Genomic DNA, 27,461 nt, shown 5'->3' with positions numbered 1-27,461 from the left:
ACAAATATGCCCAAAGCTGTCCAGTTTTCTCGGGGTTTTTTTGTTGTTCCCTGCTCCCCCGCCCCCCCCCCCCCTCAGCTGAATTCATTGGAGATATTATCTCTACCTATAAACTTTGTCCTGACAGGCGTCTTTGGCATTCTGCCTTCTAGACCATTCTTATTCCAGTCTTATTCATGTCTGTTGTCCAGTGCTGGTGCCACACTGTGTTTTCCCAAACTGGCAAACTTGGGCACATTTTCTCCTGGATTGAAATCAGTGGCACAAGGCAGATCTTCACGACTGTGAGTGGGGTTGAACAGGAGCACCACGACTAGCTTCTGTGGCTGTCACAGACCACATCCTTCCTCTTGGTTCCCCAGATGGGCACCACTAAGCAATGGTGCTCTTGGTTCCCCAGATGGGCACCTCCTCTCAGACTCATAGATCGGTTGCCCATGGCAAATCTCTGTTTAGATTTTGTCCTCCAACTTGCTACAACACATAATTTTTGGAAAGGCTACTTGGAAAAGATGGCAAGGCTAAGAAAGACCCCCTGAGACCAGCAGTTTAGCAATTCCACTATTACGTTAATTCTAGGCAACATTGCATTTTGGAGTGATATTTTCCCTCAGTTATTACCCCATGAAATTCCAGTAGTGTTGTAACACCTGAACTAATGGTGTAAAACAAATTCACTGATTCATGATACTTGTCACTCACAAAAAGAGGGAGAATGGGGTTTTAGGTGAGCTGACCTCTGCAATCATGTTAGACATGGTTAGCCAATTAGGGATCCAGGATAAATACCATTAGACATACACCATTGCATACATCTTAACACACACATCTTCTCAGGGTAATACTTCACTGACAGTCAGATAGAGGAAAAAGTAATCTCTTAATGAGAAACCTGTGAATCAAAATAAAGGATTGGCAATGGCTAATTTGCTAATTCTAGTCAAATTTGAGTCAGCCAATTCAAAAGTATTCCCTTGAATCCAAATATTTCAGGCTGCTTTGCTGAGGAGATGAAGTTTCCTTGGTAATAAAATCCATAATTTTGTTTGTCTTCCATTTTTGTCCAAGTAACAGTTCATATTCAGAACAATCTTTGTGACAGCCCTTGTAATGAAAAGTCAAAAGAACAGCAAAAAGATATCAGCAACGAGGATGCTGGAGAAAGTTTAACAGCCCAAAAGATCACATTTCAAGGAGTTAAACATGCTGCTGTTACAATAATGGAAGAAAATTAGGATTTAGTTCTTTCGATATTTGACCATTTACAGTATATCTTGCAGAGAATGGATTTGTCTACTGGTGTTGCTTATTGCCAAACTGCTGCAACTACCAGAAAAGCAGCTATAAAACCTCTATGGCTGTGCTCTCTCCTTCAGTGAAGAGCCAGACATTTTTAGTGTATTCTCACAAGTTGCAGGAAGTGAATGGACAATAAACAACACTCAAAACCACATATTGCTACATCAAGAAACATCAGTTGTCTTAGTGGTGCTGGAAACAGTAAAATATTTTTTTCTTTTGGCTTGATTTTAACACCTTTTCTGAGGCCATTCTGCCACCTACCTACAGCTGAACAGAACTGTAGAGAATACCATTAACATCTGCAAAAGCTAATTGAGTTATACTTATGCAAAAATATAGGCATCAACCAGTTAAGATATTTCTCCATCTATATCTTGTCAGGAACACATTCATAGAAGTTTTTGTCAGTTGATATAAAAGATGCAACTAAGGGAAGTTGCTGCAGTAATTTGTGGGGTAGAACCTCACCTGAGTCATTTGTCATGAGCAACTCTCACAGACATCAACTTTGACAGCTGTCAGATTCTTCAGCTTGAGAATTTTCTGTTTGCCAGCTGGGTGTTGCTCTTCTGTCCCCTTCTAAATGCCTTTATAGATTATTTCACCATGTGAAGAAACATCTTGCCATTTCACTGCCTCTCAAAAAAACATCCTTCCTTCACGCTCTGTAGAAGGCATGACTGACCCAAGCATGTAAAAGGAAACAAACTCTGTTGGTAAACCGAGGAATTTCCTAACCCTTTAAAGTGAAGAAATACGCCAATTTTTCTCAAATAAATTTTCAAGACTGTTTAGGAAAACCTTGCAGTTTGTTTTCTTTCTTCAGTTTTTACTTCCAAAGTTGTCTGACAGGTGTTACACAGTATTTGGGAATATGGACTCTTTGTCGCAGAGATTATAGTTATTGAAACAGCACTGGAAAGCAGGCAATTTAGAAGCAGACTTCTCTGGCTATCAAATGAGAGTAAGTGCAGATGTAGTATTAGTGTCCAGATGTAATTTACATCAAACTTTAATAATTACATTTAAAGAAATATAGTCCATCTATAGCATATTATTTCAGCTAGATTTCTAACATCTTTTACAACAACTTGACCTTGAGTCAAGTTGTCTTGAACAACTTGACAGCTAAAGAACTGAGTTGGATAATGATTCAGTGCCCTTGTTCACTGCTAGCAGTCAGCATATGATAAGATGCAATTGTAAGTCTGAATAATTCCTGAGGAAAAAGTGCCACCACAACATCATTATTTTTACAGAATTGCAAAACAGTAGTGTAGGACAATGTAGAACTTCTTAAGTAATACTAATGTGATCTGTTTTCTCCAGACAAATGAGATGGCTCTGGTCATGTAATGCTTTCTCCAGCTGTATTGTGGTTGGTTTTATGTATGGTTGCCATAGTAAGGTCAAACCTTTTGAATTTATTTTCTAGAATTTAAATTAATTTTAATGAAACTTGATGAGACAGATTGATGAATTAATCTCATTCATGTTTATATTGCAAATAATTTGATCTAATCATCATTTAAGTTACCTATTCCACTACTTTTTCCATAGAAATCAATGGTCCTGGTTTAGATATATTTTTACATTAGAAATATTATAATAGTGGCATTAAACACTGAGCCATTTCTTTTTTTCTAACATGTCCAAAATTCCCATTAATAGTATTAATTCATAATAATCACAAAACCAAAGAGCATCTTGTGGCCTTTTCTACTTGATATTCAGCTACCTTTATTAAACTGCCAAGCGATTGCAAATATGCAACCAAGTAGAACAAATAAAGGAGTTACACCTAACTGAATGTCCTCCTCTCGCATTTTTGGTCTAGCACACAAAAAAAAGCTCAAGTAGGCTGATTTGAAATTATATATGTATGGTACATTTGTAGTTTATGGTTTAAACTGGTTATTTTAGGGAAGTAGACCAGATCACTTTTAAACACAGGCTCTCTCTAGAAACCAAAACAACTGCTTTCTAGCAAACCAAGCAGAGTTATTCACCTTGCTAGGAGCCCTAGTTTTACAATTAAAGCCACCACTATTCTTCCCACACAAGTATACTTTCCTCATGCAGAATGTTTCTCTACAGTAAGTGACAGACCATTTCATTGCCTTTCAGAGTTTAGACCAGAAACTCCTCTCCTAGAGTTCAGGCCAGAAGCTGAACTCAGTGTAAGGGGAAGATAATCCTTTTGTGTCATGGTCACCTGAAAGTGAACTGATGTCTTTATTTAATTTTTTATTTTGCTTTGTCAACCGTTCCCAAGCATTTGGCCCATGAATGGAGGTGTTCAGATGTTGCCATATCTCATTTTGTACTTGGCCTATTCTACACTTCCATAAGTAAAACTGCAGCAATCTTCTACAGCCACCAGAACAGTCATAGAGATGAGTTTATAGACAGCTGCGAACAGTGGTACCCAAGTTTTGTTTGCATTTCCACACCAGGTTATTTAGATGGTGCCTGACCAACAGCTGTTGAAAAGGCTTGCAAAGGTGTACACTTTTTTTTTGAGCAATGATTGTGCTCCGTTTCATTTGGGAAATTTGGCTGCTTTCTGAGAGTGTACTTCATGGACCTCGAACATTGACCCACATAGAGTTCTTGCTCTGTTCCTCACTGCTCATACTGGCAGTGTAATCGGATTCTTCAGGCTCTCTTGCCCTGGTTACTTCATGCTGTCTGAGTGGAAGGGACAGCTGAATCTTAGGAGCACCTGATACAATCTGCTACAACACACACAGTTGCAGAAAAGCAGTGACAAATATGGATTACCATCCAAAATTCTAAGAAATCCTCTTTCCAGTCACTTGTTTTTAAAATAAATGCTTCTTTCTAGAGCCCTGCAATGGTGTGTTGGATGATTTATTTAGTCTTCAGAATTTGCAGAAAGTATACCAATTTCACTGATGTGCAATACCATTAATTTTCATTCTATCCTGACACCACATCATTGCTCTGCCTTGTGTTCACAGAAAGTCCTGACTTTTGAGGCTTGATCAGCACTTATTCCCCTTCCCTTTCTCCTAAGTAGGAACAAACTGCACAAAACCTTTTGCTGACACAAGGTACTGGCCTAGCGACACCCTCCTGATGACCTGATATCCCGATATTATATGTAGATTTGCAAGCTGCTGCATTGTGGGCACATCATGATCACAGTTTCCTTGGAAGTCAATGGGAGTTTATCTTGAAAGGAACAGAGTAAGGATTAGGTGACACAGATTCAAGCAGGTAACACATTTCAGTATTACTGTCAGTGCTGTGATATATCAACTTCAGAACTTATTTCAAGCATGTTTACATTTGAAATTGGAATTCTTGTAAATGAAAACATGTGGATATACATATTTAAAACCTAATGCCTGAAGGGATTGATGTCAGGAGGCTGAAGTGACATTGTCATATTTGCCTGGGAAAGTATATGCTCCTTCTATGTAACAGGTAAATTGTACTCTGATTCAGTCTTGTTTCTCCTGTAGTGAACGATATGTAGCTTGCTTCTGGAAGGCTCTCTGGAAAGGCTGTATCTTTATAAATGTTTATTTTGCATAGTTTAGATTATTCTATTGATACCAATCCAAAGCTGTAGTGCCTGTGATACTTTTGAGAGAGGAAAGAAGATGGGGGAAAGAAGGTGATACTAAATTTTACCTCCTGAGCAGGTCTGCCTAATGCTTGTCAAAACTGTATTCAGTGACAGAATGCAGCCATGTGTCTTTAAAGATTGCCAAGCCCAGCGATGGCTTGACAGCTGTTCGTTATTTGAAAAAGGCAGCCTGCATGCTAGTAACCTAAGCTTTCACAGAAGCTGCATGACCGAGTGCTTAGTTGATTGAGAAAGTGAACTCATTTCAGAGTTGTCACTATGGCCACCTGACATAGTTTGAAGTGAAAAGCATTCTTAAAGACTAGCAAAAATTTTTCTCCTATGACAGAATAAAGCCATAAGAGCTGTATGAAACCCAGCAAGAAAAGAGGACGATAGCAGTCTGCATCAGGTCATTATAAATGAGGAAACTGGAAAACACAAAACTCCAGAATCAAGCCTATTATGACACATTTAATTACAGCACAGTTCAACAGACTCCTGGCTGTGTGAGTTTATCAAGGAACTGACATTTAGAAACTGCTTACCAAGCAAATTTCATGAGTTATTTCTTTGGTCTAATATGCTGGCCACTTCATATTGAAGTTTGCATCTGTGGTGAAAGGAATGCTTAAAATTAGAGGCAGCTGACCCAAGCACTTTCATCTTTCAGAGCTTCAGAAGCAATATACTTTCCTTAATTACTCACTTCATCTGCTTTATAATTGTGTTGTGCTTTTGTGAGTAAGAACTTATTCTTAAGGTCTGTTTAGACTTCCCGAGGTGCATGTTTATCACCTAGCGAAACCTGTTTTGCATACAGCATTTGTTTTGTTTGGTTTACCATGACTTAACCATGACATCTTTAAAGTTCAAGAATTAAAAGGAAGTATAAATCTAATCCCAGAAGTTTTGCATGATATATTAGTGTCAGTTCTGAGTATTAGTTCCAGTTTCTCAGCCATAAAACAATCCTGTAAAATTGTGCTAAGTTCCCTTTACAATCTCTCTCTAGCCTTCTGACCTCAAACTAGGAATACACATGGCCCAAGGGGGCAAAATAACATTCTGGTTGTTTTCGTGATTCTTTTCTTTAAACTTTGTGTCACAAGTTTTGAAAAGTGGCAAAATAAACATCTACACACTTGCAAATACTTGATTACCAACCTTCACATCTACTCATCCAAATCCCTATAGATGGATTCAAGACTGCCTTGCCAGTTCCCCATGGATAAGCCATCTATGATGTCCAAAGCATTTTATAAGAATTCCCCACTCCCACCCCTTGAAGTTAATAAAAAATGCTCTGTCCCTATTGTCTGATATGTTATTAGAAAACTGAGTGCCACATGTTACTTCCCCTTCCTTCACTGGTTTCTTTTTCAAGATGTACAAATACTTAATCTGTTCTCAGGCAGAAATCAAAATTCCACTAAGGAGAAATTCTCCACATATGAAACACAGAACTGATAAAGAATAAAACTGAAATGGAAGGAAAACCAACCAAAATAACTAAGGAGGAAAAAAATATATAAGGGAACCATTATTTTAAAAGTGCTTTTCTTCCTCTAACCCCTGTCTCACAGCACAAAGATTAGTATGACAGTAAGTTTTCTGTAGTCAGTATAGTTCAGAATTACGTGTAGTAATGCTATGACAGTAAGTACTGCTAATAGCTTTCCAATGTCCAGCTTGGGTACTTCCATTCTGAGCTGTGGAACACCTTAAAGTCCTATAGTTTATCACAAGAGCCTGCTGCATTTAAAGCTTACACTGTATATATTCAGCCATAGTTATGCATATGTGAGCAAGAGGAAAAGATGAGGTGAAAGACAGTAAAGTGAGAAAAATGCTCTGACAGTTCTTTAAACACATCTAAAGCTTAAGCTTTTTTTTTCTTTTTTTTTTTTTAAAATAAGGTCTATTGCATTGTAGTCACGGAGATATTAATCTACAACTTGAGAAGCTGAAGCAGCCCTAAGACACTTGGCTTTTTGAGTTCTTGACCTTTGCAAGGATGGAAAATATCCATACTCCTTCTATAACCGCAAAAATAAGGTTATTTGTTCACTAAACTCACTAAAATTAGTACTGTTCTCCCCAATACTATATCTATATTCAATATATTTTCTTATATTTCTTTGGCAGCTTTCCCAATAGCAACACTCCCTCCCTCAAATCCACTTATTAACTGAGTATGGTAGTATAGTTACCCACCCAGGAAACTACATCATCCTGTTTCACCATGGGAGAATTCAATTTGGCAAAGAAACACTTGGATATAAAAAGATGATGTATTTCTTTCAGCCTAAGTACAGTCATTAATGTAGTAGCAAGTTTAACAATTGGTTGTAACTTCAGAAGTATATTCTAGGCCTGCCTTAAACTTTGTTGGTAAAAACAACCAAGCTCACTGGTTTTAGGAGCAAATTACTCTCACTAAATTGGAGTAGCTTCAACTTTACTATAGACAGTAAACACTGTATTCCTGAATTTTTTAATTTTTTTTTTTTTGCACAAAACTGTATTTGTCCAGGCTAACTGAAGTTTTGTTATGCTTTCAAAAGGATATTTTTTTCTAATCTACCAATGTCTCCTTGTTATCTCCTTCCCATTCCTTCCTGACCAGTTCAGAGATGTTCTACTTTGAAAACTCCCCTTTAAGGTTCATAATAAGTATTTATACTAATCATCCCAACAGACTATTCAAGATTTTCTTTTTTAATCATGATGCTCCCTTTCCTGTAATCAACTTGAAATGCTTTTTAAAAAAAGGATACTCCTCCTCCAGAACCCCACAGCTTCTAGCACCCATTCCAATATGTTTTAACACATATGAAAGCAATATAAGGAAACAAACACATTAAAAGATAAGCCAATTTTACCACCTCACACAATTATGTTAATCAAATGCATATATTTGTCTGGAAGAGCGGGAGCTAAATCAGCAACATTCTGTACCTTTATATGAAGGTTACGCTTGGCTTATGTAAGAACTTCTAGTAACTGTTAATTAAAAAAATGAAATAAAGAGCATTATTGATATATGTTAACACTACATATGTATATATACATATATATGTGTATACCTGGCTAGAATTTGGTCTGAAACACTAGTTTAAAATCAGATTAGTTCTAAATCAACAAAAAGGAGTGATTTTCAAAAGCATATTATAGCTTGTAAATAATCAGGTTTAGCATCGATTTTACAGTAAATTTCCATCTGTTCTAAAAGTGATAGCTAGCTAACTGTCCTGCTGTCATTATCTCTAGACTTTTACCTACTTGTATCCTGTGAACAGGAGGACAGATTGCTCTGTACTATGTGGAAGATGGAAATCTGAGACGGCAATCATTCAGGAATGACAGAAATTTCCCAGATCATCCCTCAGAAGACTTCATCTACAGAAAATTTTGTAGGACAATGGTCTTACACAGTAAATCCTTTAAAAAACAGAAAGAAAAATGAATACTCAGGGAAATAACCTGTAATATCACTTTCATACAGGTATGTGATAGCTTGTTGACATTTGATGGATTCAATATGCATGGTTACTCACAAAGGGTTCCTCTGGTATTCAAATCACTGGTGTTAAGATTTTTCCCTTCTATCTGCAGTGTGTCCCTATAAGCAAACTTAATGCCTGGTTGTAAATAGGGATGTAGAAAAATGTGTAAAATGTCTCTGCATGTGCTATCCTAAGTGCAAGTTTCTCTTAGCAATACACTGCAAAAGCTTTATGGAAACCAAGCCTTAAAGCATTTGAAATCCAAAGAGTACTTTCACTCCTGAGTATTGGTGTAGATCCAAGACTACCAACCAAAGATCACACACACACAGCAAGTGCAGAGGTATGCCAACTACCATTACACAGACTAACCACGGAGCCAGAATTATGCCGAGGTGTGGTCTGGGGGTCGCCCCATCTGTCAGCAAGAGGAATCACAGATTTGGAAGCCACGTTCACAGGATACTGTATAAAGCAAATAGAAATTCTTGCAGGCCTAGCCACTCTTCATGGACAAGATCTGGTGAACTTGCCTTGCGCTGTTACACATAAACTTCCCACCTCAGTTCTCCAGTCACTAGGAAGCGCCTGCTTTATTCAACTAACAACCAGTTTTTGGAAGACATGCTTAAGGCAAAGGCAATGCACAGTGTCACAATTTGGCTCAAGTAGTATCAGTAGAAAAGTCAATATTAACAACCTCAGATTTTCTTTCCTGAGAACTTCTTTTCAGTTTATTGTAGACTGAACAAAGATATCTCGTTCTTAAACAAACTGAGTTCAGACTCCATCCAGAGCACATAAAATTATTCCTGTTGATTTCACCAGGTTTTTAATTAGGCCGGTCACACTGCCCTTGACAGCTAAAACCAACATACATCCTACCTCCCTAAATGCCCAAAGGAACTAAAAGGGCCAAACATACTCCGAGAATAGATTTGTACAAGTATACCTACTAGTATTACATTCTAACATTTCAAATAACTGGAGGGAGGCTGTGGTGAAATGCAGGTTAAAAAAAAAGGAGGGGTCATATGGACAACGTATTGCAGGGCAAAAGGTTTACAAAACACTTCCACATTACTCTTGAAGATACTTGGTGAGGAAAAGTATAGTACAGTGACACAGTGCTGCTCTTCTTCTGGCCCTTTCCACTGTTTTCTGTGATCTTTGCAGTCTACTTCTCTGCTTTTCCTTTTCTCCACCACCACCAATTCCCTTACACCCTTATTTACCTCATACAGCCCTGCTTGCGTTTGCACACAAATCCACCCTGCCGTGCTTTGCCTACCAGAGATTGCCCTGGTGCCACCACTTTGCCACGTTTCCCTCCCAAGGCTACTGACACTTAAGCTTATTTGACTTAAGCTTAATTTAGCAACAGTCAGGAAGATGAGGGAGATCTTTGAAAAGGTAAAATTTTAATGTGAATGTAATAGAACAACACAGAATTAGAAAAGAGGTATAAAATTTACTGGAAGTAAACTGACAGGATTCAGAGCAAGATATTCAGGATCATTTGGATGGCTAAAAATGCAATCACATAACTTTACATAGCTGGTTTTTAAAATACTTTCTGAAACTGTCACACAGACTGGTCAAAAAGCTGACTTCTCTTTCCTTCCTCTCTCATCCCTCTAGTTTTTCAACCGGCATGGCCAAGGACTGTAAAAAATTGCCACAAAAAGAACATAGAATATACCACCCCTTCAAGAAGACCCACAGAAATTTTAATCAGGGTCTGCTGATCAGTTCTGGGTCTGTAGCAGATGACAGATTAGCAGCTGCAGGAGGTCAAACCTTCTCCTTGACTGCTTCCTCAGTCACCTTTATTACTAGTAAAATACAAAGTGTCTTTGAACTGAAAGCTACAACTGGAATAACAGATCGTATCAGCTCTCCAGAGTATGTGTTCTCTAGACAAGGTTCCATAATACACAATGGAAAAATCAATGGACTTGATTTTTCAAACAGCATCACAGTAAACATTGAATTAAACCAATGTTATTCAAGTTTTTGGAAACACACTATTTGTTATAACTTTGGATGAGTTTTCTGCTTCTTTCTGTCAATCACACCGGAAATACCATTCACAAATTTCTTTTAACTGTAGAAAATTTGAAAATAAACTGCATCCTTTTTCATATAACTTTGAGATATAACACAGATCACAAACTAGCTTTGTACCATCTACTATCTGAAATAAATTATGAGAATGAGATTTATATATTTCAAGGAATATGGGATTTTAACTCTAATTAAATACAGTTCATATTTAAAATGGCCAGGTTATTAAAATAATTAGGATTTTTTTTCCATGCTTCTAAAAATTTCGCAGCCTGAGTGCCTCTGTTCTAAAACACGTCACTGATTCCTGGGAAGAAATACTGTTAGATTTTGATACATATTTCAGTTTTTTGTCAACAAGCCAACACTTTTTCTTTGCAGAGCACTGGTCTGTAATTCAGAGTTGTAAGGAAAGTTGTGGTGAATTTCTTTAGTTCATTAGTAATTAATGAAAGGTAAAGAGGAAGGATTACTATCCTACACCGCCACACAGGAACAACCACCCAGGCAGACATAAACACACCTCCCATGTGATAATTACATAGCAGCTTTGGTTCCCAGTTTTATATATTACCTCACCACATATTGTCCCAGTTTAGGCTTTTATGGGTGCAAAGCAATTAATTTAAAATCATGGCAAATGCTTCAAAGTTCTATACTGTTTTAGAAGAGAGAGATTCTCTGACTGCGTGTGTGCAGAGTTTGTGGAATATACTGCGCTATGACTGATCAGGAAGATCAAATGCTTCCAATGTTGACAGGTACTGGTTGCACAGGCTGCTAGAAAAGGAAGTCCCTTTTCAAACATATTCTTTCATCTTATCTGTAATCTCTTTTCTGGTTAAATTAACTTCCTCTTCCATCCTATCACTACTGTCAAATTTTTTAAAGCCTGAAGTGTTTCACATTCATTCAGTCATAAGCTTCACCAGGATCCTGCCCCAAAGGACCTGTCTCAGGAACCGGCAATGTCATAATAGTTTTGCTGTTATCACCTTGACTCAGTTCCTCCTTGTCACTGAGAATATCTGATAAGAAAAATGCCCTTCAACATGTCTGCATAATTGGATAGGAAAAACTTCCGATTTAACAGATGCTTGAGTCTCAAAGAGTATTTCCTTTTCTCAGCTGGTGAATTTGCTTTGCTACCTTCTGTACCTAAAGAACATGCAGACACAATGAATAACACATCAAGAACGATTACATCAACTGACAACCAAATTACTGCATTTCTTCCACTGGCTTGGGAAATACAGCTCAAATGCAATTTAAGTAGGAAATGATCCCATTGGCAGGAGGGATTCTGAGATCACCTTCTCTGAAACACACCAAGATTATTTAAAAACCAACACACCCAAACCCCTCAAGACCCTAAGCAGCAAAACATCTTTTCATAGCTCCTTCCTTTCTCTGCTGTCTTTATCTCACAAACAGTAAGACTAGCCATCTTAAATGCTGCTTCTCTGTCTTCATATTTACACAACATGCTCATTTGGAGGCAAGGCAACCTGCTCATGGAGAACAAGAAGGTGTCTCTTAATTAAATTACCAGAAGCTGGTAGAAAACTTGTCAGGAGTGAAATATCTTTTGTCTGAAGTGCACAACACAGCACTGGATTTTCCAGCACAAATGGATAGATGTGAGCAAGATTAATAGCTAACCTGCAGCAGGGCTTCTTAGCCAAAATTGAGTTTTGCAAGCTGTTATACATCCCCAGCCTCCACATACTGCTTGTTGAAGCAGTAGTGTTTTTTTTAAAAAAAATTTAAATCTCTGTAGCCCCTTGGATAGAGTATCTGCATTATGTTTTACTCCAAGGAACACTGGGATGGGAACCCAGTGGGCAAGCTATAGACAATATGACTGCTAGTTAATGGTAGGCTCGTATTTGCCTGATAGGCTAAAACCAGCATTGATAACCTAGACTTTCCCTAGTTATTCATAGCAAAACAGCTTTCCCAAACCTCATGGGAAACTTTAAGGATATGGTCATAGGTCTTCAAGAAAAATGCATTCAAGAAAAAATCTAATTTGGTTTTGCTTCAGGCTTAGGCTGAGCTCGGTGTGGTCTGTTGATAGATGCTTCCAACAAGGGTTTCTGGTTTGCATTTTGCCTGCTTGTTACTTTTTGTAATAACTGTTGTTTTGATTGCTATGGAACACTGCCTAGCACCACACATTTCTCAGATCTAAAAATAAGTAAACTTACAGTAGCAACATAGTAGCACTTAGCTCATTCTTCAGAAGGCAGTCTGCAAAGCACTCCCCAGTCATCTAGGGCTGACTAAATAGCTCTGCTGGCTCTTTCCTTTCACCCTGTTGCACAACAGAAGAAGCTGAAAATGCAAACGTCTGGCTAATTTCTAAACAAGCAGCTCAGGCATTCAAAACTAAACTAGAATTCTGATTTCTGTGACAAGGAGCAAAAAATGAAAGCAGTGCCTGTGCCACCTCTCTGTACCACACTCTCACCATCTCATTACAGAGAAGCTTTGAGCATTCTTGGGTGGAAGTCCTACCAACTCTTCGCAACACTTCAACAATCAGCTTCATCACAAAGCTGAAAATTACCTTGGCATAGAATGGAAGGATCAATGAGAAGACTGCTAATTCACTAAATCCTTTCATGGGTCCATTACCACACTCACCTCCGAACATAAACCACGACTGAATCTCAAGACTACTTTCTGGCTTAGACAGAGCTGCCTCAGCTCACCTGTATTTGGCTTGCCCTGTCCTGTCTTCTTCCCCCCACCCCACACCTTCATTCTTCATTGGACTTTTGCCAGGGAATTCAGCTCGTGGGGTGGAACAATACCCAACCAAGCATGAGTCATGGGGCAAGAGACTGTGTAATCCCAACCCAGTCCCATGGCAAGGGCCCCATTACTGCTACAGCTGTACCAACTGGACAGGGATCACTATTCAGAGGTTTTCTAGCCTCTCTGCAGTACAGAGGGAAAGAAGAAAAAAATTGCCATGAAAATCCCTGTGGGATGTAGTACAAATGGGAATTAGAAAGGCTTTCTATACTGCAAGAAATATTTCTCATTCTTAGAAATCGGTGTGAAAGTTAGGTTTAGAAGAATGTGTTTTGTAGTCTGTAAATGTTCTATAAATGCATGATAACCACATTACCTATATGGCAAGATAAGAGCACAGGAATGAAGGCGGTTTTGTTCCTGCATAAATTATTTACTGCTACAGTACAGCCATCAAACAGTGGGAGTTTAGCATATCAGAACATAGCTCCTGCGCTTGAAGATCTATTTTCTGTTTTAAGAAGACAATAGCAAGTGTTTCATTCTCTCTCTTACAATCTAGATTTCAAGCCATATGAATACCCAGACCCTCTCCTGCATTTTAATTCACTGTACTGTACTGTGTGCTTCTTCATGGCTCGTAGTTACAGAATTCCACTATTTTAGTTTATATCTGACTAGCTGCAAATATGGGTCAATCACTGTTACCAATCCAATTCAGGAAGCAGTTAACATGACAAGCTCCATGAATGTAGCCAACGTTTCTCAAAGCAAATACTTTTGCTTAAAGTCTCTAAAACAGGGGTCCTCAAACTACGGCCCGTGGGCTGGATACGGCCCCCCAGGGTCCTCAATCTGTCCCCCGGTATTTACAGACACCCCCCCACCGGGGGCTGGAGGGGAACCAAGCAGCCGCAGATGACTGCCTGCCACTTCATCCACGCGCCGGCCCCCTGTTTAAAAAGTTTGAGGACCCCTGCTCTAAAGGGATAGCTACAACCAGGCCAACCTGATGCCTCAAAATCTATTTTGGACATCGTTTCCTTTATCTATCTGCCATCAGCCCCTGTTCTTGATTTGAGTGAGTCCAGGCTACTCTATCACCAGGTTTTCTCTGCTTCCTCTTTCTACTCCCCTTAGGTTTAAGCACAGCACATATTTTCATATTTTTCTTCATTTCCCTTGAAGAAGTTTCTAACAGCTGTTACAAACATCTGGAGAACATCCTAATTTACAGGAAAAAGGAAAACAAATACCTACTTTTTTGGCAAATCACCTGTAAAGTCAAATATTTCTGTCTTCATGAAAGCTTTGCTACACTAACAGCGAAATTCTGAGTTTTATGCTCAACTCTTGAACTTTATGATTTGTCCTAACAAATACATTTCATCCCTTTCCCTATCTTACAGGTTAGAAGTAATGCTTACTTGTGCCCAAGCAACAAATTTGAATCAAAAGTTCAGCTTCTAAATCACTTCTTTGCTTCATAAGCAGTTCTGCCCAAGAGATTATCTGGTGTAATAGATGTTTCCAATAGCACTTGCCCTACAGCACGTTCACTAGCACTTTAACTCAGAAGCCTTTGGAAAGCAAGAAAGAGGCCTGTTAAAGACTTACTGACAATTAAATAGAACTTGTAAATGATCTTACAGGGAGTAGAATAGCAGATTTTTCTACAGAAACTCAAGAAGGGGCATTGTATTGAGTGATTGACAACTTCTATGTCACTGGAACGTAGCTTTCACAGAAGTCTCTACAACTTCCACTGGGATTTCCAGCTTCCATAGCTGTCTACATTTTGGACTTTCAAACTCCACAGGGTAAAACTTGCTTTATGTTTATTTTGTTTGTACCGAAGTTCTGACAACACTGCTATAATGTCCTAAAACTGTCAGATTTTTGTATTTCACCATTTTTTGAAGCCTATCCTACCAACCTGGGTTCTTGATTAATGAAGATGACTTGGTAAAAACAACAGAATAGGAGCATTACATTGTGTCATGTCCTTTTTATTTACTCTGGGACTGTCTGCAAGACTTCACACTCCAAAGTGCATGTCAAAGTGATCCTTGAAAGACTGAGCTAGTATTTGCAACCTGCCATCTCGTGAAGTGGTGTCACACCTAGTCTCCTGCCAGATCCAGTAACATGTGCCTCCATATTGACCTGCGAGTCTATAGCTGCCGAGGTTTGAAAAGCAAGTCACATGAAAAAATGCAGGACTGATCATTTCAACAGTACTTCACAAGGTGTTATTTGTTTTCAGAGCTTAGCAACTATTGAAATTGTCATCTACTATCTCTTTAAGCAAACAAATTATTCCAGACCAGGTCCAACAATTGCCAGTTACTACAGAGCAAGAAGCAGTATGGTAGGGCAAAGGGTCAGATGCTCTTCTGCTTAGATTCTGCTTGGCTTAACAGGGAGCGGAAGATTTTAATCCAAATGACCCTCACTAACGGGCTCAGACTAAAGTATACAGGTTCCTCAGGTCTGCACTGTCCTTTATGAATGTACCACAAAACTGTAGAGATGAATGAGATGTTCTTATCTGGAGATGCCAGGAAGCCTTTGCCAGGTTCTTGGCCATATTGCACTGGGAGAGACAAACCCTGAAGCAGTGATACTGAGCTGTTTTCTGCTCATGTCAGCTCACCTGTTCCTACAACTATAATAATCTCACTAAAAGTAGAGGGCTTTTTAAAGAAATATTTGTTATTGTCTTTGAGCTCAAGTTGGTTTGCATTAGAAATTACTTCAGGGGCCTGGATGAACCTGAGGGGTTCCCTTGCTTCAAAATGGAGTCATATAAATTAAGGTGTTGTGTGTAGGAACACACAAAAATCAATCCCGATTTTTCTCCTCCTCTTGCTTCTGCAAAATGTATGTTCTCCAGTTTATCTAAAGGAGAAAATTTACATTTTCTTTTAGTTGTACAAGTCAGCAAGGCAGTGCTCTGCATCTCCCCCTGACCACCATGAAAGAAGAAAGATTTCTGGCACCCCATTAGGAACACCCAGAATCATGATGTTCCCAATGGTTCATATAGCAATATACATAGCAGGGCTTAATTTGTTACTTTTCTGGCATGCACTCATTCAGTGTTGGCTGGCTCAGCAGTATTGAGCAATTGTTCCTTGCTTATGTGGAAACATTTCTTGGATTAAAATTCAGACTGTCTGTGAAGCTTATTTGTTGAACTATGTGGTAATAGAAATGTTATTTTGCTCTTAATCATTGTTAACAGAAAAATAACCATGACGGAACTATCTTGGATATACATATGATATTCAATATCATGTGTAACAAAAGACATTGTATTAAAAATTTCTATTGAGTGTCAATGGTTTTAGTTACAACCTATAAAATTACACTTAATGAATCCCATAACATTTCACTTACTAGCATTTCTGTCTATTAACAAATACTGAACTGGGAACTGCAAAAGGAGTACCACACTGAATAAAAAGGTTCATTGCAGTCATTCTACATAATCCTACATAACTTGCAGTTTCCAAGTTTGTGATCCTGTGAAGGTTATTTGGCTACGAAAAGAAAGCCATGTCTCCAGATAATGAAGGGAAGAAAGGTTGTCCTGGATCATTTGAAGTCTGAGAATATTCGATTCTTTCATTGCTTTCAGCTAGGCTTGTAAAGGATCAAAAGGATTTTTGCAAGACTAGCTTAGTGTAAAGGCTTATTTCTGATTGTAGCACAATCAGTGACCATAAAAGAAGGTATTCTCTTTGAGAAGCGATTGCACACAGTAATTATAAAACAGACTACAGACCATTTCATACAGCAGGGAGAGGAAACAACTTCTGTATGCATACTCCTAATTTTAGCCAGAAAGGTGAAATTCACGTAGAAGCTAACAGCTCTGCTTACTGAAATCTTCCATTTCTTCTTACTTTTTCAGTTGTTCTGGAAATCAGCAGACACCCAGATTGCCATTAATGATTGCATCTGATTTCCTTCATGAAGCCATGCCTAATTATCCAAATGGAGCACTAAGACATAATAGACTAGAATAGTTTGCAGTTTAGTTCTCCATTGAAATTTATCTCCATGGGAATGAAATTTCCTCCTACCAGGATCTGAAGCAAGTGTTACAGTATATAGAAATGGAGAAGAATCCCACAAAATGGTCTTCTAACAGTACTTACTATATTTTCTTATTTTCAAAGGCATGCGAGTGCAAAGCAGCAGGATGCATAGGCAGCTAAGCCCAGAATATCAAACACTGTTAAAAGAAGGGCGTTTGGATCCCACAAGAAAGAATAAAAGAGACAGTGGCAGACTAGGAATGCATGACAAGTCCCGTTTATGATGGATTAGTATCTATGCAGCTGAATTAAAAACAAGATTGAAACAATGACAAAGATAAGACACCTGATGCATACCACTTCAAAGGAATTCAGACCTATTTTGGGCCTCATTTAAGTGAAATCAGCTTATATTTCATGATCAGACCCCAGGATCAGGGGTACATTATACCTGAGCCAGCGGCCTTGGGAAAGTTGTAAACAGGCTGTCAGCAGACTTGGGGTTACACCAAGAGCAAGGGAACCTGTCTCCCTTATGACCGAGGGAAGGAAACAGGGCTTATGCTGAGCTAAGGGTAAAGCAAACTTGGTAAGGAAATTTGTGTGTGGGATCCTGTGGTTAACGCAAGGGGCTTTTTGTAAAGAAATTAGTCTTTGCTCAGAGCGTGATCTCTTCGAAGCACAAGTGAAAAGTGGGCTTTCCAATGACAAAAGCATTGGACTTCCGGGATCATGAGGACAGAAATCAGTCCAAGACTGGGAGCAGGGTCTGTGTGAAGAGAATAGAAAGGATTTCCAAAGGAGCATAAGCGACCACCTGAAATGCAGTTTTATATAGGGAGGACAGAGAGCACGTCCACCCAAAACAGTGAATAACCTACTAGTGCAGTCAGCCTGTTTTGGGTCTGAGCTGTGCATTTTAAGTCTCCTAGGTATCGTAATTAGGCATCCCATTTTCTGGACAAGCAATTACAGAGCTAAAAAAAGGTAAATGCAGACACTAACACCATCATTTTTTACTTTTGCTTTAGGAGAAGTTCTCTATGCACATATTCTGTGGGGTACATGATCCTACATGAAAGTGTTGAGCATACTCTAAGTATATCTACTAGACTGGGACAGATGAAAGTTTTAAAAATATCAGTCCCAGGTGGCAGATGCTTTTTCCCTCCTGCCAAAGTTAATGTGTTGATACTGGGTATGCTTGTTAAATTTGCAACTCTATTGATTCCAGTCTTGCTACTTACTTCCCTTCTGAGCTGCCTACATTGTAGATTTAAATTTATACTCTGCCATCCTCAGGGAAATTGGTATGCTAGGTCTAAAGCTACGAAATATTTCTATTTTAGACTATACGCTGAGGTACTCTCTAGATGGCTGTTTAGATTACACGAGCAAACAACATTCCCTGACATCAAGGTAACCCTAGCCCTTAAAAATTAGTCCAGCCTGTATAACCTGAATACAAAGTATCTGCAGCACAGCATGCTTAGAGAAGTGGATTCTGCTTATGTTAATCAAAGTGCTGCCAGATCTTAAGTGAATCATACCTAGATCTAACAGGCTCTTTCTGTGACTGCAAGCAAGCCTTAACCTCACACAGAGAGAGCTCTAGACAAGGTAGTACACTACAATGCTGCAAAGAACCACCATAAACAGTCCCAGAAGCAGCGCTGTGGCTTCAGTACAGTGTAGAGTCTCCGCTACTCAGGTGGTGTGCACTGCCGTACGAAGGTGGCTAAGACTAGTTTGGCATAGCTGTACACCGTATCACATTCTTGATGGATAGATCTTAGAAGTCTTACACTGCAGTGCCAACCAAAACCAACAGGAGAATGGAAACATGAAAAATAAGCTCTTAAGCTCTGCATCTCAGTTACCCAGCTATTAAAAAAAAAAAAAAACCAACAAAAAAAAAAAAACCCAAAAAAAACAACAAAAAAAAGATGTCTGCCTCTTACAGTGGTAACTGCTACCAAAAATTCTGTGCATTAACAGTATGCAAAGTGCTATCTAGAAAATCTTCACCATATTTTCACTGCTCACTTGATAGTTCTCAAAATATTCTGACTCGGCAAAGGGTAGAAAAATCATGATTAGACAAATGGTTTCTAAAAAAAGCTTGATTTATGACAGATTCTGTTTAATTCTGTTTACAGAGAATCCTGTTGCTGGGAGAAATTGATCTTGGCACTGACACATTAACATAATGCTACCAAGAGTGAAAACGAGCCATCAACATCACAGCTATGAGAATATGTAAGTAGTACTGGCTGCTATGTGTATATATAGATGTGCATATTACTGTATCACAACTGCTCACAGTGATGCAAAATGTAGGAAGAGTTATTATTGTTAATGAAAATATTCCTCTCAGCCTCTTTACATAAATAAAAGTGCCTTGCTTTTTGCAACTATTTCTTCCTGCTAACTACTGGGGTAATATGTGTTGAGCCTAGGATATTTTAAAAACTGAAAAATTGAAAAGGCAGGAACACTTGAACTTACTAAGAAGAAATATTCTGCTTTTCAAGTGCTTTAAGGTATAAGATGACTATGAATTTCAGAGTTTATGTGGGTACTACTGTGCAGCTACTCTGCTACACACAAAGGACAGGCACAATAGAATGACTTCATCCATCTCTCTGCTTTGGGCTTATTATTTAGTTACACTATAAAAGGGGAGGTGAGGAAAGTGCTTTGCCCTTCAGTAGTCAGCACAGATGTTAAGTGATTTTGTTTGTTTGATCGCTGAATCTTTTAAAGTGGTTACTAAAATCCAATAACATTCTGTCTGCATTAATTCCTCCTATGTTGAACGGCTTGTTGTGACACAGTACTGCACCCTCAGTCACTGAAACAGATTTATAAGATGTTGGATTGCATCTCAGAATCACACAATAATGCAAAATTTGCAGGATGATAGGGAAGTCTCATGTTAAAGTAAATATAGTCACGAGCATATACAAATAATCTTTCCCTTGGATTTTGTGTTTTTTTCCTGCTTTCTGTTCTCTGACCACGGCCTGTAGAAAAGAACTATCCAAGTTTTCGCTGCAAGCATGAGATATTTCCATTTTCACATTCCCAGGTACAAATCTTAACCCTGCAGAAGCTATGCTGGACTTTTATCAGCTGGAAATACCGCCTTCGGTTTGTTGGTAGAGATAGGCTGTCAGAAGCTTACTTGTGCAAGTACAACCCATTCAGCAGAGACTTTCACCTGCCTTTAATTTGAAGACTGAAAAGTACAAATCATGCGTGGTATGTCTAGGGAGGAGGAAATCAATCACTTGTCATCAGTTGATAAAGCCACAGAACAAGATGTTTACTCCTTGTTTTTATTGTTTACTCAGTTTTGGTTTTATTTGGTTTCTGGTTTACTTTTTTTAGTATGAGAGTAACCACAACATTTGCCAAATAAAGCATCATGCTGCTTAGCTGCACAGTTTTCTCTAATAAAGGCATTTATTTTCCTGAATTTTTATTTCCTCTTCTCCTAAACACTGACATCCCCATTTAAACATGAGCATATATATTAAGAAAAAAATTTGGTTTGTACCCTTCTAGCTTACAGATAAGGCTGGAATTTTTAAAACTTTGGAACTATGCTAAAAGTTATTTGTTTTGGGAACATGATGATACAACAAATTAAGAGTTAAGTGTGATCATGATACATGTTACAATTTGGTCTCAGAATGAAACATGAGAAGGGGGAACACTCAGCTGAAAAAGTTATCTTATTATTAGTCTTTCATAAATGCTTTTTTTTCTAGCTGTTTCACAGACATTTGATGTTTATCAAAACAACGTTTCAGCTAGAACAAATAATCATAGAATGGTTTGTGTTGGAAGGGACCATAAACATCATCTAGATCCAAAAAATGATTGTCAACAAATAGTAACTTCTCCCTTTTACTTGGGATTGTATTATTACAATCTGTCTAGTTCCTCATATGTGGTGAAATGCTCCTCCAAATAATCTGCAAATGGAAGCATGCTTTTTATACCATATGGGACCTATATTAAAAATGTGTTGAAGCAGATAAAAGAAGCTACAAGGTAAGTGGGACATGCTACATTTCAGAAAAAATCTTTTGGATACCACCATGAACAAAGACAATGCTCATACTGTAAGTTCCTCCTGAAGGAGGGGGGGCAGATAATTCTTATATATGATGTCTAAGCATGTAAGGCATATGCCCGTATATTTAGCTTTCCAAAAAACAAGCAACACTAATGTCACAAGCAGCCTTCCCAAAACCCAGGCTGTAGAAACCCTTCTGGGTTCACAAGAACTGCCAGTAATTCTAGCAGTCAACACTGCCCCCCAGTGCGGGTTGCTTCAGCTTCGTTCTACAATGGCTTCCTCTTTCAGGGTTAATAAATATATTTGGAGTGCGTTGTTGGGTATGTTATTCCATGACTTAATTTAACTTAACTTTATTTTAAAGAAAATAATTTTTAAAACTAGTGCTTATTAGCTGTTACTCTCCTTCTTTCTACGAATTACTGCAAAAATACAAAGAAATGTGCAAATATAGGAATACTGGGTTTATCACTTATATTTGTTTTATGTTATGTTCTACAGGGCCAGTGGATCAGCTTCACAGATGATGCGTAATATGGTATGGATTTTTTTTCTGCAGTTATATTTCTATATATTTTATCTATATGCAAATGTAATAGTGCTTATAGATGTCTATTAAAAAGCTGGCAGAACATACTCATATAAGCACATACCTGTCTCCTCAATGAATGTCATGAGTTTGTGCATGAGAAGAACAGCTGGATTTGCATATAAGGACCTGGTCCAAAATTCACCAACATGAACAGGAGTCTCTACAGTGGACTATGTGAGAGACAAAGGACTTCATATTTTCATATACTGAGCACTCAAACTACGACCTAACAGATATCACACAGAGTATACTCCGAAAGTGTCGACTCTACGGAAACAGTTCTGCTGAAATCCAGAGTCTTCAGAAGGCAGCCTTATAAGCCTGTGAGCATCTCCTCTATCTACCACCTCTGTACTGTCCTGCCACACCAGCAGCCCTGTGCAGTCAGGCTACAGACCTGCACACAACCAAGTTAGCTTTATCCAAACAAAAACACTGTGAGGTTAACAACAGACAGAAACATTTTGCAAGAACTTGGCAGATCTTTAAAAGACAGTAAAGACACTAAAAAGTTTTTACACTGCCATTCAAGCAGATTTCTGGTAGTCCATATAGTATAAAATTTTTTAAACTTTCAAATCAATAACCACCTCCACCAGCCTCAAAGTGTTAGAAGCTGTTAATCTCTAAACAGATGATTCATCTCATGGTCAACACACTGCATGTATATACACAAACATCTCATTCTCATTTAGAAATAACTGGGAATAGGTAGAGCTGATTTTAATTTATTACTGAACTATCTTTTTTCTATCAGTCATCTAGAATATACTACTGAATTTCAATCCTCAATTGCATTAATATAATATTATTAATAAATAATAGCATCAATGCAACACTAAGTTAGTACACTGAAGTACACCCAATCAAGTTTCAGAAAGGTTAATTTAGCCACATAGTCTCTGTATTTTATATTTACATATTGAACAGTTACTGGAGTTTTCATTTCATAAGGAAAAGAAGGGGTTCCTAAGTAGATTTGCTGCTAGCAATTGAAAAAAAGCTTCCATATATTTTGAATTGATCATCATTTAAAATCACCTACATGTGTCCGCAAGATTTGGCAGAAAGCACCGTAAAGAATAATTTCCATAGTCCAAAACATATACAGCTCTGTGCATAAACTCATACTCAGAGATCAAGGAAACAAAGGTGGTGAAAACTTTCTACCTCATGGACTACTTTTTGCAGGTTTTGTGAACACTGTGCTACACTCCTGTGTTACACAGGACATTCTTTTAATATAAAGCAGCATGTATTTTCCCAAATTCAAACACTTGGCAGAACTATTCAAGGAAACGGTAGTTTGAAGGAAAAGGTTAGCACCAAGAGCTGTATGGTCCAAATACAAACTATAGTATAGTAGGAGTCCAATACAAAATTAAATTGTAGCTTGCTAAAAATTATTCTGATACTGTTTGATCTAAGAGCACCAGTTACAGAATGTATGCTGGAGAACTGTAAGTATTATGGGAATGCAGTGCTTTGCTGGTCTAGGAAGAATAAGAAATATGAGTTTAACCTGCATGCGTGGAGCTGAAAATTCATACTGAGACTGGGGGTGAAAAGGAAGGGTAAGTCCCAAGGTGCTAATGGCAAGCTACTAAACAGCATGAGACAGTCAAGGTGCTGTAGTTCTGTACCAAAACATACCATAGAGAAGAAGGCTGGAAAGTACATTACATTTAAGCAGAAAAGTAGGTAGGCTATAACTTCTTCAATTGCTGTAAGAAAAACAAATGAACCCACCGTTTCCAACCACTACAGAACAGCTGTTTTGCAATGCTGGTGTTTGTAGCTGCACTTGGCCACTGGGTTGTGAAGTAGTGATGCTCTCAAACACCCTCTTTTCCTACATTACATGGTGCAAACCCCTCAGTTCTGGTGCACACCATTATGCCAAATTCCGTGGTTTGGTTTGTGTTTCATCTCATCTCTGCGTAAATAAATTCTGATGAAATCGCAGCTCAGCTTGGCTTCTCCTCAACCCCCTGCTGGCACCAGCAGTTGTTCACAGTCTTTCTATTGCCAGCAATATGGGAGGTTTCATGCCAGGCAATTGCAACTGCTAGTGTCAAGGGTCAGCTCCACGGCCTCTTGTCTTTGTCACCAGCTCTCACAGCTGGCTGGCATCAATTTATTCTATTCTTTCAGTTTACAATCAGCTTGAGACGGTCTTCCACACAAAGTTTGCTTCCCCCTGTGACCCTAGTAACCTTTACTTGAAATAATTTATATTGCTAAATTCTGAGGTAGTTCGACTGTGCCTCTGGGCATCGATTCAGTCTCTGTGTCCTTTCAACAACCTTGTGTATGTATACACAGTTGTCAGATGCCATCAAGTGGCAGAACATGTTCCAGTTTTCTATTCTACACTGACATGGCCCCAGTATCGACCCCTGGGGTACCCCACTAATGACTGGCCTCCCGGTGGACTTCATGCTGCTGATCCACAACCCTTTAAGGCCAGCAGCTCAGCCAGTTTCCAGCCCACCTCACTGTCCACTTATTCAATGAGCTTGTCCATGAGGATGTAATGGAATAGCTTTCCTAAGCTGAGGTAAACAACATCCACTGCTCTCATCTCCCCCAGCAAGCCAGTCATCACATTGGAGAAAGCCATCTGGTTGGTGAAGGATGACTTCCTCCTCATAAAGCCTTGCTGACTACCCCTAATAACAGTCTTGTCCTTCTTAGGTTTGGAAAATGCTTCCAGGATTAGTTGCTCCATCACCCTCCCCCCGGGATCAGGGTGAGGCTGACCAACCTGGAGCTCCTCAGATCATCCATCTTGCCGCTCTGGAAGGCAGGGATTACACTTCTTTCTTCCAGCGCTAAGGAATCTCACCCGATTACCATGACCGCTTAAAAGATTATCGAGAATTGTATCATAGTCACTCTTCGCACAAGTGGTTGAGTCACCATCCCTGGAGGCATTTAAGAGACCTTTAGATGTGGCATTTAGGGACGTGGTTTAGTTGTGGACTGGGCAGTGCTGGGTTAACGGTTGGACTTGATGATCTTAAGGGTTTTTTTCCAGCCTAAGTGATTCTATGATTCTAATATTAGGAGCATCTCTGTTCTGGATTTATTAGTTGTGGGCTCCTCATTGCTCATTTTTAAGGAGGTTATAATAGCAGTGTAGAAAGCAATCTCCCTCCATTTTTAATTTTTCGAAGATAAACCCTTTCACTGGAGCACCAATGGAATAAATACTAATTTACAGACTACTAGTCCCAAGATGCTAATGACAAGTCACTAAATAGCATAAGAGAATCAAACTTACATCACTCCATCTGGTAGAGGCAACAGCTGAATGTCTACTTCAACAATGATCATGACACAGAAATATTTTGCCATTGTTTTGCATGCTCCCTAATAAAAAGACCTGAAGGAAAAAAGCTTGTTTTGTACTTGACCGTTCTGCAGAGGCATTTTTGGTCTTGAAATCTGAGACCAGTTCTCTGATCACTGCCTTCCAACACAATTTCATTGCTCCAAGTCATTCCAGTGGATAGCTAGAAACCTCTGGAAAAATGGAAATTCAAATATACTCAGGAGTGACGACGTAAGTACCTCATTGGACAATGCTGTAAAAATTTTAGTGAAACTGGGGTTATGCTATGGTATAGTTCTATATCTCTTACACAAATGAGTTCCCTTAGAGAAAAAAAATGAAATGTTAATTCATAAGCCTTCTGCCTCTCCATTTTTCCTCAGGAAATTCTGAATCTCCAAGATGATAAATCACTTTAGCCTTCAGTTCTTTTAAGTTAAAATGCTGAAGTCCTATTATGCTTTTCTAGGGCTCAAGCTACATACAAAAAAGTGGGAGAGCTTTATTCCCTGCAACAAGCCTGTGGGGAGGCAGTTTATGACAAAAGTAGAAGAAACATTGTACTACAGACTCAGAACACCCTGAAGTAGGCTGTTCTTCCCTTTGAAATATTTTTTTCTTTCCTCCCACTTTAGTCTATCTTTGCATAATCTCTTTTATTTTTTTCAAGTGAGACAGCAAGAAATTCCCCCTCTTTTTTTTTTTTTTTTTTTTTTTTTTTTTTTTTTTTGAGAACTGCTGGTACTCAGCCTCTGGTGGGAAAAAGCACAGACTGAGGCACAATCCTGGCTCACTTCTCCCGCATTATTCACTCTGATGCAGTTAGAAGCCAATGTGCACGAATTGCTGTGATCTCTCCATTTGGCTTTTAACTTAAATAGCCATCTGTAGGAGAATCTCAGCTTCTTTCAGCAGCCAGAAGCACTTGAAAACAGCAGCCCCCTAACATTGTTTAACTTTTACAACTCTGAGGTCATGAAAGAGACCAATAACTGTTTCAATGAAACTCCATAGGACAGGCTTGGCTGGATGATTTGTTTCTGCTTTAGGATTAATTTGAACAATCTGGACTTTTCTCCATTAGCATAAAATAAATCAGCACATTGCACTAGTTTCCCACGCATCACTTTCAACAGGCTGCCAACATTAGAATCATGTGGATAGATGACAAGCACTCAAACTACTTACATCTATTAAAGTCCACTGGTCACATCAGCTCTTGGTTTTGATCATTCTTTAAGTTGTATATCACTATTACTTGCTTCCCACAGTCACCAGGTTCAATATACACACACGCCTTGTAACTCAGCCACAGAGCATATTTGGACAGTCATGAATTCAAATCAGGTAGCAAGGGTTTGAATAACATAAGACATTTTCCCTCACTAAGGCAGTTATTTGAAATATACCATAGCTGTACTTGCAGGATTTCAAGGAGATCAAGTATCAGAATTCACATTTTCCTTCCCCAGCTTTCCATATTCGTGTTGGCTCATAAAATACTGCTTTATATACAAATGATTTTGTTCCATAAGTCTAAGGTAAGTTTGAGATTTACTGAACTAGAGTCCGTTTATGTCAGTTCATCTTCAAAATAACGTGGGATGAAACAAACACTCTCATTTAATAAGGTAAGCCATTGAGCTAGCTGGAAAGAACAGTAAGCCAGTGAGCTAGCTGGAAAGAACAGAGTATTTTTCTATGACAGACTTCCAGGTTTCTCCTTCCCTCCCCACTCCCACCCATGCCTTATTGCACCATGCATAGGGGACATCACAAAGAGACAAGGCAACATACTGTATTTATGCAAAAAGCAAGATTAGCATGTTCTGGATGCCTCTACCCATTACCAGCTCCATCATCCCATACCCTTACCAGTCACAAGGTACATGAAGCCACATGCTAACTCGGTTTGCAGACAGGAGGTCAATACTTCACGGACAGTTTGTTTTCACACAGGTGGCCTCAGCCACAAGGGCAGCATGATGTGATGCAACATGGCCTCCACCCCAGCATGCTAGCTCGAAACAGCCCCCACACCCTTTCTCAGCAGCTCTTGAGGCTCCACAGTGCCCCCACCCCATCCCCACAGCCATACCCTGCTGTGAACTTTCTGCATTTGCCCACACAACACACTCCTCACCCTCAGGGGGGCAA

Source organism: Falco rusticolus, chromosome 1, assembly GCF_015220075.1.
Source record: "Falco rusticolus isolate bFalRus1 chromosome 1, bFalRus1.pri, whole genome shotgun sequence".
Taxonomy (NCBI): Eukaryota; Metazoa; Chordata; class Aves; order Falconiformes; family Falconidae; genus Falco; species Falco rusticolus.
This window is presented reverse-complemented; position numbering follows the sequence as displayed.